General features: G+C 43.0%; 1 long non-coding RNA gene across 1 annotated transcript; it reads left to right on the plus strand.

Moving 5' to 3' along the window:
* Positions 1-1,328: 1,328 nt before the first annotated feature.
* Positions 1,329-4,274, plus strand: LOC309532760. The gene is made up of 3 exons (XR_014220013.1): positions 1,329-1,437; positions 2,569-2,711; positions 3,759-4,274. It is a non-coding gene; the product is annotated as an uncharacterized lncRNA (long non-coding RNA).
* The last annotated feature ends 12,563 nt before the right edge of the window (positions 4,275-16,837 follow it).

Consider the following 16,837-nt stretch of genomic DNA (forward strand, 5'->3'; position numbering starts at 1 on the left):
AGGGCTTCCGCTGATGGATGTGGTTAGGTGTTGTTTTATTTTGGCAGGGTGACAAATCATATCTAGAATATACTCAAGAGTAGTCCTTTGTTGTCTCCCAGAATATCTTTGCCTCACACCAATGAAATGCTACCTATGCAGCCAATCTGTAACACACACACACACACACACACACACACACACACACACACACACAGCCCCCCCAACCCCTCTTATTAAACAAATAAAGTAAAATGGAAAAATACAGGAGCCAGAAACATTGGCTCTTTCAATCTCCCACTAAGAATGAATCATGAAGGAACGAGATCTGTAAGATGTTGACTTTTCTGTGGTTAACATATAATGAGAGGCTTATTCCATAATGTGCCTTTATTTATTATTTAGCTGAGTTGGTGATCATTTACATTTCAGGGACATAATTTAGCTGCAAACCAGGGATGGCAGAGTTCCCCACTGAGCACTTGCTTTCAAATGTTAACTTCCAGAAGCACATCTAAGCTATATCATTGCTCCCAGGATTACCTTTGCTAAAATTACAGGTTCAAAAGGAGGAAGGGGGAGGAAAGGAAGAAAGACAGAAAGAAAGAGTTTTACATTCATCTCCCTAGCTTCTAGTATTAGTTGAACTTGGTGTCATAATTAACTGAGTGAGACAATAAAGATAGCAGCAGCTGAAGTTACTTTCCCCCCTCCCATCCGGTCTAAACTCCCGTGCCTTTACTCTCAGACCACAGTTTGACTTGTGGGCATTTGGGATTTATTGCTATTATGGGCTCAGCAAGGTGGAGGTGTCTGTCAGCAATCAAAGGAATCGCATCACCCTAATTGCATGCTAAGGCACCTGAGCCACAAAGTTCCCAGGAGAACAATAAAGCACACGGACACAAAGTATTTTGATTCATGGGTTCAAACAAGCCACAACTTTATTGGTTACAGATGTGAGTGGTTTGGCTTAGGCATTGGGGTGAAGCCAGGCTATAGCTTGACTCCTGCCCATCTGCAGGGAGTCCACTTAAAGGTAAACCACCGATAGGGGCACCCTATGACTTTCATCAAATAGGGGCATCCTGAGGGCTCCCTGTAGGGGCTGTGACATGGCCGTAGCCCACATCCAAGCTTCAGACAGGATTCACACCCCGGATTCCTTTAACAGGATACCCTTACTGAGGAGGGGCAGGCGAAGGCTACAATCTCCCCCTCCATCCAAACAAAGGCTTACCTAATGCCTAACCTCACAAAAGTTGTGACAATTGCTACTAGGTAGGCGAAAACCAATTGGCCAACTGGGAAAATTCCTACCCGGCCCTAACAATAATGGCGACCGACAGTTGTCCATAGTAAGGTCATATGCTCAGCAGGGTGGAGGTGTCTTTCTGCAATCAAAGGAACTGGTTGCAACGGCAGACTTTGGCCTTTCAAATTTCAGCAGCGCCTTGTGTGAGTCAAAATTCGGTGCACCCTGCCTCTCACTTTACATCCTGCTTTCAATGCATCATAGTTGGGACGTTCTGGGGCGACCCCTAGGCTCAACGCCCAGTGCAGCGGAAATGTTCACGCTGCCCTTAAATTCACCTCTGATGTTCAAAGAGCCCGAGCAGACAGAAGGAAGCGCTTCTCCACACAACACAAAGCTGAACTATGGCGCTCCCTCCCACAGGAGGCATTGATGACCCCCTGGGTGGCTTAAAAAAGGATTGAACAAATTCATGAAGTGTAAGGCTATCAGTGGTTACTAGCAAAGGTAAAGGTAAAAGGTAAATGCCCCTGGATGGTTAAGTCCAACCAAAGGCGACTATGGGGTTGCGGCGCTCATCTTGCTTTCAGGCCAAGGGATCCAGCGTTCGTCCACAGGCAGCTTTCCAGGTCATGTGGCCAACATGACTAAACCGCTTCTGGCACAATGGGACACCGTGACGGAAACCAGAGCGCATGGAAACTCTCTTTACCTTCCCGCCACCTATTTATCTACTTGCACTGGTGTGCTTTCGAACTGCTAGGTTGGCAGGAGCTGGGACAGAGCAATGGGAGCTCACCCTGTCGCAGGAATTCGAACCACCAACCTTCTGATCAGCAAGCCCAAGAGGCTCAGTGGTTTAAACCACAGTGCCACCCATGCAATGCTGGTTGGTGCTATGAGAACAGGATGCTGGACTATATGAGCCATTGACTGGATCCTGCAGGGCTTATTATTCTTATTCTTATTAATTATTGTTCTATTCTTATGTTTGGATCACTTCTCTTTTCCTGCTGTGTGACATAGACACAAATTCATAAGGATAAATTTTCCCTATCACTTTACCTTTATGCTGGGGTGGGGAGTAGGGAGCCTCCCTGTTGTGGAGTTTCTAATAATAATGTAACCCTGCCCAAAATCTCATTGGAAAACCATTTCTCCCTTACTTTCTTATGAAATGAAAGTTTTCATTTTAACCTCACTCACATTAGTTTTGCATCAGGTGCTCTTTTATAAATAGGTGTCTCTGATCTCAATGAAATTTGTAAGGAAGGGAAGTTGACTTACCAAACATCCTCCCTCCCCACCTTCTCACACAAGGGGTGTCGTTTCAGATGTCTTTGAGAGGAAGCAAAGAGATTTCAGAGAAGTGGGGAAATTCACTGCAATGTTCAAAGCTGTCTATTCTTGGATATAACTGAGATTAAATTCCCAGGGGAAGCATAATCTTATGAAAAAGTGCAAGACAAATAAGAAGGTGAGGATATTAAATTTTAATAACACACACATTGGAATTACTATTTATTGTTCTTATTTTAACCTCATCAGACCTATAAATTTTTTGCTGGCCTGTTTCTATGCTGATTTTGGGCTGATTTTTATGCTGATTTCTGAGTTTTGTATATTGCTTATATTAGAATTATTTCAAAACAATTGCTATATGTTTCTGTGTTTTTTTGAAGCCACTCAAAGTGCAACTTTAGGCCAGAACTGGGGAATCTGTGGCCCTCCAGCCATTGTACTCCAACTCCCATCAGCTGGTCAGGGTCAGGGACGATGGGAGTTGTAGTCTAACAACTTCTGTACAGACTGCTTGCTCAAAAATAATAACAAATAAATCTCTAACCTGGTTTACATGAAACAGCATAACATTTTTATAAAAAATTGCAGATAAAATCAGCAATCTGTTTTCACTAGTCAGCTTCTGCATGGGTCTAGACTCTAGAGCAGGCTTCCTCAACCTCGGCCCTCCAGATGTTTTGAGACTACAACTCCCATCATCCCTGACCACTGATCCTGCTAGCTAGGGATCATGGGAGGTCAAAAACATCTGGAGGGCCGAGGTTGAGGAAGCCTGCTCTAGAGCATAAACCAGAGGTTCAAGAGTTCCTTAGGAATACTAAGATACAACCTGAAAGAATTGTCTCCACTCAAATGAATCTGCCCCATTGTTCACCATGTCTCTGTTCTTTGTGAAGCATTGTAGAAGGTGTGGGGTGCAGAGTCCCAGGAACAGGATATTTTCAAGAAAGTAGAACTCTTTGCTGAAGCTCCCATCTTTGCTTGACTTCCTACAGGCAGGGAAGATATTCTTTTCATTCCCCCCGCCCCCAGGTGTTTTGTTTTTAAAAATCACATAACCCTCACACTTGCTCAGAATCATCTCGACAGAACTGGTAGTTAATAAAGAAATGTGGAAAGTCCTACAATGCACTTGCACAGACAAAAGACTGAAGCAGCCCCCGGCACCTTAATTGTTGCCTCTGCAAATCAATTCACATTTCTGCTTTGTCTGTTTATATAGATCTGAGAGGAACATCCGGAAAATTAATGAGGTCATTGGTTTCCAGAATCCTAGGTGCCAAACATGCTGAATAAATAGCTCTTAATAGCTGAGCTTACGTCCAACAATCAATACAGCAATTTCACCACATCCACCTAATTTATAGATGCTAGGTGCTACACATTTCAAAATCAAGATGTGAGCCGAGGTTTCAGAGGCTTGCCCTGCCCCAAATAACCCCGGACACACCAAATTATGGACAAGGAACCTTCATTAGGAATGGGTGAGCCTTCACAGTGCCTGGAGACAGACAGTCAGGTAGTGCGTCCATAGGAATGACTTCTGTGAGGAGCACAGAGAGAAGAAACGCCATGGTGTATCTGCAGCAGCACAACTGGATGATTTCATCTGCCCCAGCTTCAACAAAACACATCTTTCCTGTATCAGTCTATCCAGCCACAGCAGGTGCTGTAACCTTAACTTCATCCCCAAAGGCACACTCCTCCATTGTCTCCTGAGGCAGATGAACATCAGCAATGTGTTCAAACACATTGTTGGAAGAGAGCCAGTGTGGTGTAGTGGTTAAGAGCTGTAGTCTTGCAATCTGGTGAACCGGGTTCGCGTTTCCGCTCCTCCACATGCAGCTGCTGGGTAACCTTGGGCCAGTCACACTTCTCTGAAGTCTCTCAGCCCCACTCACCTCACAGAGTGTTTGTTGTGGGGGAGGAAGGGAAAGGAGACTGTTAGCCGCTTTGAGACTCCTTAGGGTAGTGATAAAGCGGGATATCAAATCCAAACTCTTCTTCTTCAAACACATCGGCAGTTCCCAAAATTATGCTTCCAAAGCTAGCTGCTGCCTTCTTGAGCAACACTGTCTGTTGTGGGACTTTATTTTTTAGAAAGAAAAGTGGGAGGAGGGTTAGGCTAGTAAGAAGCCATCACAAAACATAGGTTGCTTCTAGTCGGCCTATTTATTGAGCAATCAACCTGATTTGCTTGCAGAAAAATTGCCAGTAGGTTAGCTGGCACCAGCTGTTTATTGAGCATTCTGTTTTATTTGTTTCTGGGGAAACTATAAAGCGTTGCGTCAAGCAAGTATTATTCCACATTTTCCTGCGCAAGTCCATCTTCCCGGGGAGATGGGTTTGTTGTGCAAGAGGTTCAAATCAACTTTAATTGTGCCACCTGAATTTGCTGGTATGTGACTGAATCTCATCTGAAAATAGAAGCAGTCTGGAAGTGCCCTTAATAAAGGGTTGCACTGGGGAGGGAAGGATCGGCACTAAGGAAGTAAGTTAGCCAACTCCCTTAATAAACAACCAAGAGCAAAGGCAGTCTTTGTAGATTCTGGGAAAAATCACAGGGAAATGATATAGATTTAGCAAATCATAAAAGAGGCTGTTAAAACCTCAAAGGTCTCACTAGTGAATTATCTCACAGCCATCAAATATTTAATTGGCATTGCACCCTGCAATCCCGCTGAGCTCTGTACCTCTAGACAGAAATATTCCGGCAGAAATGTTGGGTTTGGCCGACTTTGAGGCTGATACTAAGTTGCTGTCATGCGGGGGGGGGGGGGGTTGCCCTGAAAATTCATGGTTGTGCTTTGCGCATAAATCAGCAGTAACAACCTTGGGCAGTAGTATTGAAGATGCTATATCTTCCATTTTAAAAAGTCACAGCAGAGGATGCAGGCAAAAGAGAATTGCCAGGAAATCTTTAGACGCCAAGAAAAGAGGAGGGGATGATTCCCAAATTTCATGACAAGCCTGGCTCCAGAGTAATAGCTTAAATGATTCGTGGGTTGATCCTTCGCCATCTGTACCCCCAAAGACAATGGGGGGTAAAAGAGATGCGGTGCGGAGATAGATGCAGATGGAATTCAGACCAAGACATCTTTCTGCCCTCAGCTGTGCACTAAACACCCCCTTGCTGTGTGGACAACCCACCACAATAATTCAACTGTCATGCTTATGATTGTTTTCTAAGCAGAGCAATAAATTCTCTATAAAACTTGTGAGTTTTGTTCTAACATAAAAATGTTCCAGACAAGACTGAACATTGAACAGAACACTGAAGCAAAGGCAACTTGTATTGCTGGGGGAAGCTGTATAACTCATTCCTTGTTATAACGTACACGTCATACATACATTTGGCATCCAGACTTTCTTGTTTTCTTTCCATATTCCTCATGTTGCTATCAATACAGATGGAGGAGATTTTTTTATTTTATTTTTTGGCCGGGGTGTTGCATTTTATTGTAAACCCACCTAATTCACATTTCCTGAAATTGTATGTGAACTGAAATGCCACTCAAAATTTTTGCTTCTCTAAATTCTACAATGCATTTCTCCAATCAAATAATATGTATAAACAGGTTTATATTAGGGAAATGTGCAGAGAAATGTTGTTGTTGTTGTTGTTGCTGCTGCTGCTGCTGCTGTTGTTGTTACTATTTTACTCATCCTTCATTCTAAGGTCCTGGAGCAGGTTACAACATTTAAACACAATATTAAGAACAGTTTTAAACAACTTGCAATCACAGAAATAAGGTGGATCCTAAACTATATGCCTCAAGGGTCAAAAGCCATGCTAAAGAGGTGTGCCTTCAGCAGTCTCCTGCAGGAATTCCCTAACTTTGGGGATGCTGCAGAGAATGCTCTCTCCCAAGCCACACACTGCTGGGCTTCTGAGGGAGGAAGAATCTACTGATCTGAGCACAGAAGAGCATTTGTAGGAAAAGAGGCAGGTATTTGGGGCCTCGGTCATTTAGGGCTTTAAACACTAATGTGAGCACCTTGAATTGCATACCCTCCAACATTTTTATTCCCCAAATCAGGACATCAGGAGGGGAGAGCCTTCTGGCACAGCGCTACGATGCTCATCAGCAGGGCATACCACAGCTCTGGCATGACCCTGTGCCCAAGTGAGCATGTTTTGGTCTAGCACTCTGGCACAAGGACTCACACCAGAGTGCCAGATTTAAAAAATGGGGCATTCTGGGATGCAAACAGAAGCCAGGATTGGCTTCTTAGATTCCAGGATCTCTCACTTAAAACGAGACACTTGTGGGGTATGAAATTGGATATGCAAATGAACCGGCAACCGGTCTGGCTCTTTTGAAGCAGGCATTAAGTGAGATCTAAATGGAACCCCAGCCAGTATTCTGACTGCTGGATTTTGGGTCAATTAACATTTCCGAGTCATCTTCAAGAGCAGTCCCCCACCCAGCGCATTGCACTCATCCAAACTGGAAGTTACCAGAGCATGGAGTACGGTGGCCAAGGCATCACTGTCGAAAAGGGGGTATACCTGATGAACTAGCTGTAGCTGAAAAAGGCACTCCCTGCCACCAAGGCTACTTGAGGCTCCAGTGGCAATATTGAATCCAGGAGCAACCTCTAAGCTGCAAACCTGCAGATTCCAGGAGAGTGCAGTCCTGTCCTCTCAGGTGGCAGAGGAAGCAACTCCCGCGGCAGGTTGCTGGGAATGGATAAGACAAGGAAAAGGTCTTACCATCTGCTTTTTATTCAATATTTACAGAGAGAGGCTTGGAACACAGCCTCTTGGAATAATGGTGTTCTCCCGAGTGACTCTCCACCCCCTTTTTCTCCCGCTTCCTCACTCGTCATCATCTCCCCTACGGGTGGCGCTGAGGGCCCTTTGCTTCTGAGCTCTTTGCTCTACTACTTGGACACAAGGAATGTTATCTTTCTTGTTTTTGGATGGGCAGTAGCTACTGAAAGGCTCATTGGCCAGTTTCTCTCACTTTTAGGTGGGCTTCATGACTATGAAGTCCACAAAAGTCAGTATGCTTCAGCTGAGCAGCATCAACATGAGTTCACAATGGCCAGTCTTTGTCCTTCAGTTGGGCATCAGCAACATGAGGTCATAATGGAAGTCTCTCCTTCAGTTAGCAGCAGCAACTGAGGTCACAATGGCCAGTCTCCCTCCTTTAGGCAGGCAGCATCAACATGAGGTCACAATGGCCTTGCCTATTCTTCAGGTGGACAGCATCAGAATGAGGTCACAACTGACACAACTGTCGTCGCTCCCAGCTGGTTGCCCAGGAAAGTATAAAGACAAGGAAAGGTTTCTTGCCGTCCTTTTTTATTTCAGTATTGACAAAGAGAGGCTATAGAACCCAGCCTCTTGGATAATAGTAAGTAAATCTCCTCTCCCCATCTCTCCCACTTCCTCATTTGTCACTTCTATGGTTGCTGCTATGTGCCCTCTGCCTTTGAGGACTTTGTTCCTCCTATTTTTAAGGCTCGCTGGGTTCTGGGAGATGGAAGGTCTGGGATGCTTTCTAATACACTGTGTAAGCCAGCTGCCACTCCGGTTCTGCCTCCTCCTCTCCCATTATTTCCCAACTTCCCCCCTCATCTGCCTCTGAGCTGTGATCTCCCTCAAACCCCTGTTGTAATTCTGAACTGTCTTCTTCTTCTCTGGAAGGGTCAGGCTGGGGAGGCGGTCTCCACCATTCCTCCTCTCCACAGTCCCTGACACTTACACAGAGATTAGTCCATGCCCTTTATTGAGTATTTGTTCTGATTTGTTTGCCCAATATACACATTTCGGCAAAGCAATTTCCCCATATATAATGAATTTTTGTATGTTATTTCCATTAATATATTCATCACATATGTGTATTTTTGTGCACATGGCTGGAAAACTGCATTGCAAAATTTGGAAAAGTGTGAAGGATGGCTGAGCTTCAATTCAGACATTTTGTTTCAAAAAGGTGAGTTATGCAAGTTTGTTTTAAGATTAAAAAGAAAAAAGGAAAACAAGAGAAACTGAAATGGACAGTTCCAAACACCTCTAAGAGGACTGAAGAATTTCATGAAACTCTTTCAAGGTAATAAAATGGGTGTGTGGTTATTTGAATGAATCAGTATTAGTGGCTTTTAAAATGGCCTTTGCGGTTTCAGGGTAGACAAACTGGCATAAATAAATACCACAACATCAGCAGTTCACCTCTGAACACATTTTTTTCTGGTAAAGCCAGTTCACAGTTCACTGAGCAGAACTGATTTAAGACAAGAGCCTTTGTATCCTGTAGTTTGTATCACCTGTATTATTTATAGTAATATGAATGGCTCTCAGCTGTTAATTTGCTCGAGATCTTCATCTTAAAATAATCAATTGTTGTTCTGGTAAACCTATTCTAAGCTTGTTGGTTTTTTTAATGGAAATTTCTGATAAAGTTCTGCTGAAGGATTTAAACTACATATGAATGATACTAAGGTTTCCGAATTCTCATGACATTAATTTTTGTTTAAAGATATTAGTATTGTATCTCTTATTTCTAAGCAACAAAACATTTGTATATCAGGAGATGGGGGACTTTTCTTTGTCAAGGGTCATGTTTCTTCAGAGCAATCTTTCAGAGACCACGTGCAAAAAGAGATTGGGACTGGAGCCAAAACTGGGTAGGGCCAGAGTCAAGAGAGAGGGACGTAAGAGCATAAGAAGAACCCACTTGATGAAGCCAGTGGCCCATCTGGTCCAGTATCCTGTTCTCACAGTGGCCAACCAGATGTCTATGAGAAGTTCCTAAGCAAGATCTGAGCACAGCACCACTCTGTCCCTATTTCTATTGGAGAAATGTTGGAGGATAGGTCCTTATTTTCTATTTGCAGATTGATATAGATATTCAGAAGCATGCTGCATAAAGAAAAGTAAAGTTGGTTGCAGGAGGAATGGAGATGGGGGTGGCACCTGAGATCTGTGATCAGTTTGCAAACCAAAATATATTTGTCTTGGCTTTTATTTTCCCCAGAGACCACATTTCCTTTTTGATTGTAGGACAACTACCAGCTCTGAATGCTGCAGCTAGATCAAGTAGTTGTTCAAGATGACTTGAAAAAAAGAAAGGCCAATATATTTAACCCCTTCAGCCTCCATAATCATATGCAAATATGCTACTGATGTGTTGGAGGGCCTATACCAGATTACTCCGTCTTGAGATCACCTGTGGTTTGTTGTTGTTTTTTAAACTTTATTTTTAATTGGGAATGGATCCTGACAAGTCACTCGTGCCTTCACTTTGTTATCATGCATGTAACCACATTCGGTGTACAGAATTTAGGAGGGATGGAGTGGTGTCAGAAGCTCATAAGGCATCCGCTTACCCTTCATCAGAGCAAGTTGCTTGGTAAGAGCTGTCCATGGTCCTGCAATCACCAGTCTGTCCTGCCAACCTTCCTTGCTCCTTTGCCTGCTTATCTCACTCTCTTGCTGCCTGGCAACTGGGTCTCATGAGTACCAACTACAGATAGATTGAAAAGGGAGGAATGGAGACCTGGTGTGGCATAGGGGCAGGGTTAGCCCATGGGACCCTCCAAATCCTCCACCATGCATTCCTTGCAAGTGTGGGAGAGTCAACTGAGTCCCCATCTAGCACAAAACAACGTCAGTGGCAACATAGCAGGGTGCATACCCCCCATACCCTCCTTTTAGCAGAGGCTTTTCATCACTGAACAAAATTGCCAGTTTCCCTGAGCAGTTGCATCAGATATTTGCCAGAGCTCCTTCAGGTGTATGAGTCATTCTTCCAAGAAATAATTCTCAGTTGCTTTCTCGAAAATCACCATTTCATAACTAAAACGGACTCTCTGTGTGCGCAGAATGATGCCATTGCAACTTTGGGCTTCTGAAAAATGACAAAGGTGCTCGCAAAACATGCTTTGGTCCATTAGAGAGATATGGGTTTGGCTCCAAAAGCAGCAGGAACCTTATAATTGTTTATGTTTCCAAGAAGCCTACGTGGGATAGAAAAAGATGCTGGTTTAGCCTGCACTCTCCTTGAAGACCTGAATCTGAGGCTGCATCTGCACTATGCATTTAAAGCTGTGTATCATACCACTTTCAACAGCCATGGCTTCCTGTATCCTGAGAACTGTAGTTGGTTAAGGGTGCTAAGAATCATTAGAAGATCCCAGTTCCCTTCACAAAGCTACAATTCCCTGCGTGGTATAAGTCAATACCTCTTCCTAGGGAACTCTAGATAGAACAGTTGGGGTTTATATATCTCAGTTCACAGAGAAAAGGGGTTTATCCAAACATCACCCCTTGGGATAGTAGCACTTCAATTGCATCTATTTCCAACATTTTGCCTTGACACAAAGGATAAACTGTACTGACACTTACTGTCAAAGAGAAAAGCAGCCATTATACCATTTCCCCAAGAAACCTGGCAATGACTTGTTTGCACAGAGAAAGAATGATGCGAAGGAGCTGATATATTGTGAAACATCTCCCTTCGATATGAACTTTCTCTCTCTCTCTTGTCTAAATGATTGTCTAAAAACATCATCACCATCACCTACACAAAAGCTTAAAGTCTTGTTATTTTGGTTGGTCCTGCTAAGGTTTCACCATTCTGGGGCTTTTAAATTTTCTTCTGCTGGAACAACATGACCACCCAAATTTTGGATAAAAATACAAGACATCTGGACACCAGGGTTGTATCAATGCTGCCTTTCCACTTGCCAACTTGTGTGTGCACAATGGAACTTCTACCTTCTGTTCTTTTCCCCTGAGCCCACCCTCCCACCCTCCAAATCTGCTCCAGAGGATTGAAGGACACTCTGAAGCAGATTTTTTTTTTGAGGGGGGTCAGAGAAAGGAGAAGTCCTGCTGTGTGAGCAGAATACTGCTGACGTCGTATTGGATACAACCCCAGGTTTCTTTTTATAACCTTCGTTTCAAATGATAAATAGACTCCAGGATAGATTTATGTGCTGCTGTTTTTAAAAGCAAAGGGAGCAGAGGCACTATATCATCAGAAAAGGAAATGTTTCATCTGTCTTAGATCCCTCACATGTGTCTAGCAGACTTTAAGATATCTTGGAGCCCATAGACCTGGCCAGATAGGAGCTTGATTGCTCATAGTATCCCTCTTCCACTGATAAGAGCCTAGGCTTCAGTGATGAGCTGGTTGAGATCCAATAAACTAACGTTCAATCCAAACAATCTGGAGGGGCTGTTGGCTAGTGGTTTATCAAGCCATAGAAGAAGGTCTGGCCCAATACATTTTGGTGCCTGAGGCAAAACATCCCGTCACTGCACCCATGATGTGGGGGGCTTGAGGCTCCGCAACAGCTTCCTTTCAAGGGCGAACCCTTGAAAAGCTTTGTCACCAGGCTGGGGCAGGGACCAAATTCTGCAAAGGCTTCTGGAATGCCTCTCTCTTACCAAGAGTCATTGCGGGGGAGGCATTCAGGAGAGCTTTGCCACTGGCCTCTCTGCACCCCAGAGGTGGAGGAGACCAGCAGCAATGCTCAACAGTGGAACAGTGTTGCTCTGCAACAACTTCCCTTACCTGGGTTGCTTCTCTGGTAGAAGATGCCTACAGACAATGCTTTTTTTCTGGGGGGGGGGATGCAGGGATATGCATTCCCCTAAACATTTTGTGAATCTAAGTTTGGCCTCATTGAGGGGCAGTATTTCAATATGAATAGGAAAATGAGAGTACCCCTAAACATTTTTTTTAAGAAAAAAAAGCACTGCCTACAGGGGTGCCATCTCTTGCATTTTTACTACCTGAGGTTGCTGCTTCACCCTGCCTCATAGGTAGTCCAGTTCTCAATGGAAATGGTTTTTGACCCGTTCTAATAAAAAATCCTCCTCAAAGATCAGTTTCATAGACTGCTATTAGGTCCACTGTCGCTGTTGGAAACATATGTAGATCATGGTGCCTACCATCAACTTTAGCTGGTGTGCTGGCTGTGCTCCTTCTGGAGAAAGATGGTCAGAACTCTGTTATTCATACTTTAGCAACATTCATGCAGAATTACTGGTTTTCTTGTTTTCATGGAACTAACCTAGAAAACAGGTCAGTATTTTGAACAGTGCATGATCATTTATAAATGAATAAAGTCTATCTATATCTATATCTATATCTATATCTATATCTATATCTATATCTATATCTATATCTATATCTATATCTATATCTATATCTATATCTATATCTATATCTATATCTATATCTATATCTATATCTATATAGTTGGCTTGTACTCACCATGGCAAAATAGGAAAAGCTTCATCCACTTATTATTTCCTTCATACAATATTATTGTTAAAGGCAGGGGTAAAAGACTAAGAAAGATGTTGGGCTCCCAATAAATAAATATTTTGTTCTGGATTTTACTTGCACATTTTTGTGGAGTGGGGGATGACGTATTTTATGCTTGTTTCATGTTTTAATCAACAAAACAGCAAAGCTATATCATGGATGCTTCTGATGAGCAGTTCAGCTCCTGCAAAGCCCATCTTACTTATGTGATTTGCTAATAATAACCAGCATGTGTTAGAAAGCTTCAGAAATAAACATGTTGAAACCAAGCATTGCCTGAAGTGAAATACTAATGTGAATTTGGAGGTTCCTGACTGGACAAAACATCTACAAAACGTTGAGGGAACTGAAAAGCATTTTGATAAAACTAGTGACATTTCTGCGTTCTGCACCTCCCTAGGTTGTCACCAGATTTTGCCAAAAGCAAAAAACATTAGGTGACTTTGGAGGTTCCTTTTTAACTGAAAGACTGAGAAGAAAGGCAGAGAAGCAAACAGGGATCAATAAATCACCAAGTTTCAATAAGATGATATCCATGAAGGGCGTGGTTCCTCAAATCCTGATTCAGAACCGGCATGAGTGATCTACACCCGTGAGGGATTTCTGGGACCTCTTCCATGTCTGGGTGCGATGCTTGTTGATGTCTCTGTTAGCTAATTTGTATTTCATCCTGTATCTCTGCAATCAGGGAATTCCCTCCAGTCAAGAATGGCTTTGTGTCAACAGCATGTCAAATAATAAGCCCTGGCAACCATTTCCCTCTCCAACTGCTGTACTAAACTTGACAGATGGGTGTCTCATCTTGAGGAGAAACAATAAAGAGTGACTTGCTATACAAATATGACTTGTCAAGGTCATGGTTTTTGACAGCCTGAGCAATGCTAAACTGAAGCCCCATTTTCTTTCATACACAGTTCCATTTTTCCCCTTCTGTCCAGCATATTAAAATGCCAATTAAGCATTCTGGACTCCCCTCTGAGCCCCCTCATGGTTGCACATCTATCACACCTTTAATTCTCCTAAGGCTCGTCATTGCACACAGGAATATGTACAGAGCAAAACCATTTGCTATTGGTACCCATGACACTTTTATCAAATATATGTATACCAACCCCTCATTATTATTTCTTACAAATGAAAAATTGCTCACATACATTACAAAATCAAACTATTCCGATCCCTCTTTTTAGTACCTCTAGCCCACGTTAATTTATTTGTCAACCTTTCCACCAAAGCTATACTCCAAACCTTTTAATACCAGAATTCTTTTAAGCTCTTTCCAAAAACAGGCAATCATGAGTTTTAATGCTCACTTATCCACATCTCAAATTCTTTATTATTGGTTAATTTTTGAAGCCTAGTGTTTGTTTCTTGCCTGGTTAGTCTCTAGAAGATTGTGAATTAACAAACTCACAAGAAGTAGCTACTAGGGCAAACAGAAAAGGTCATAACTTGGATTTTAAAAGATTTGTTTCTACCCCCAACTTTCCTCTCAGGAGCTGAGTGGTGTGCATGGTCCTCTGCTCCCTATTTTATCCCCATAACAACCCAGTGAAGTTGGTTAGGCAGAGAGATCATGGCAGGCCCGAGATCACCCAGTGACCTTCATGGATGGCTAAATGGGGATTTGAACTCTAGCCAACACTCTAACCACGATACCACGATACCACGTTTTGGGGTTGTTGCTTTTAAGCTTCCCTGGAAACTAAGTTGTTAAAAGCAAGATTTACAAGTGTCCAAAATGCAGGGGAAATTTCAGATTTCTGCAGTATTTTCTTCCAGCTCTATTGCTTACTTTAAATATGCTCACATGCTTTCAGGTTCTGCAAACATCTTTGAGACCAAGGAACCGGCTCTTAATTGAAAATAATAATGATTTTTTTAAAAAAAAAAAAATCCCCAGAGTTACCAGTGTTCTATTCCAGAGGCCACATTTTGTCTTCTGGGATTGGTAGTATTTCACCGCGTCCCTACAGACCTTTCTAAGCATATCTCCCTTTTCATGCAAAGCACTGCAGAATGATCTGTGATTTACAACCTGCACAGCCCTAATTAATTTTTTAACGCAGTGCCTTCAATGAACTCAATTCTCATTTCTTCTTGTCCATATTTTATTAGACAGCACAGATATTAATTTATTTACTCATAGAAAGCTGAAGTAGATCAGAGGCAACATCTGGTTATTATTTGCAATAGTGTACAATTATTTTTTCAGCCATCTTCCCCAGCTGTGCCTATTTGTACACAGGCTGAAGAAATAACACACGAATGTCAGGGTGAAGTAATCACTCATCTGCAGTCCACCTGCACAGTCTCTCTTCTAGGTCTTTATTGTGGCTCTAGGATTATGCAATGCCCTCAGATCAAGACTAAGCCTCAGGAGAATTGTTCCCCAGGAGAATAGGGCCAGCCCAAGGCAATTTGCTGCATGAGGCAAAGGACAAAATGGCACCCCCCACTACTGGCAATTTAATCCTGCTTCAACAATGGATGCTTTCACTATACCTGAATGCAGCACATTATCTAATGGGCTGCTGGGTAGGCAGTGTGGCCAGCACAACTCCAATACCTTGCCACCACTCCCTGTCTTCCAGCATCTCTGACATGAGCCCAATGGTAGGGCCACCTATGGCTAGTGCCACTACTGGTTTGACCTGCTGATGGGAACAGTAGTCATTAACTTTCCACTTCCAGTGATTTGTCAACTGAGCTGCACAGAGAGCTATGAAGAGATAGCCAGGCCACATCCAATGGACCATACAAAGCCCACAATACATCAGTGGAGATACCTTTTGAGACCTAGGTATAGGCAATTAGTGGTCCAGGGGGCCCTTGAATGTGCCTCAACATTTTTGGAAATGAACCAGTGGGCAGAGCCACAATGGTTAGCCCTTCAGTCTTTGCTTGGTTTAAAATACAAGGCTTGCAAAATATCATTGGTCAGGGCTATAAGCCAACCACCAATGTGTTGGAAGCAAAGTAGAGCTCTAATAATTCCTGCAAAACCATTAGCCCTTGATCTTTTAATCTGATAAGACCCACCAACTTCCAAGGCCACACATCCCTTTCTGCTTATAAAATGCCCTTTAATAATAATAAAATAACAATAATGTATCCCCCTCCACACTTACGGTAAGCAATGCAAAGAGGACTGCAACATCTTCAAATAATCTCTACCCTCCTGCTGTGACTTTCTATTTTATGCCACTTCTTGCATGTTTAACTGTTATATACCTGCACCTCTCTAAAATGATATTTCACAAAGTTTACGAAAGCACACTGTCCTTCGGAACCGTTGAAATTCACTGCACGCAAACGATACAGAATCCTCAGCACTATACACCCAGCTGCTACGGTCACTATAATAATTGTGACTCAAAGTAGGAACCTGTGTTTCAAGACTGGTTGAATTCAGGGGAGCAGATCTGGGGAACACCAATCAACAAAACAGAAACTTAGAGCATTAGTCTTTTGCTAGTCTCAATGTAATACGTATAAGCACTTCAAAAAGAGTCCCTCTGTTGCATACTCTAAACAGGGGTTCTCTAAATTTCTAATACCCCAGGTTCGTTTGAGATGGCTGAAAATCACTGAGGTCCACCAGTCACAAAATGTTGGTACAGCGGCAGAGCCTGTCACAAAATGGTGGCAAATGCAGACAAGAGTTTGGCATAATCAGCTTCCCTGGCTGTTTGCTTAGATCAGAGTGAGCTATGAGTGTTCAAGAGTGAGATGAAAATGGATTTAATTAAAGACACGTACTGGGCATGTGCGGAATCGTGTTTTGCACTCTGTGCTGTAGTGGAACTTTAAAGCAAATTGCATGAAATTTGTAATGCATTGGAATATTTCATGCTGGGCCAATTCCTATTGTGAACCAAGCCCAGACTACCAGATCTCCTGTTTAAGCACCAGACAGGGGCATAGGGAGGGGGTGCAGTCTGCCCCGGGTGTCATCCCTGAGGGGGTGACAAAATGGCACACCACGGAGGGTGGCACTTGTCAGGAGTTG

The sequence above is a fragment of the Podarcis vaucheri genome (assembly GCF_965113315.1).
Source record: "Podarcis vaucheri genome assembly, chromosome: 5".
Classification (NCBI taxonomy): domain Eukaryota; kingdom Metazoa; phylum Chordata; class Lepidosauria; order Squamata; family Lacertidae; genus Podarcis; species Podarcis vaucheri.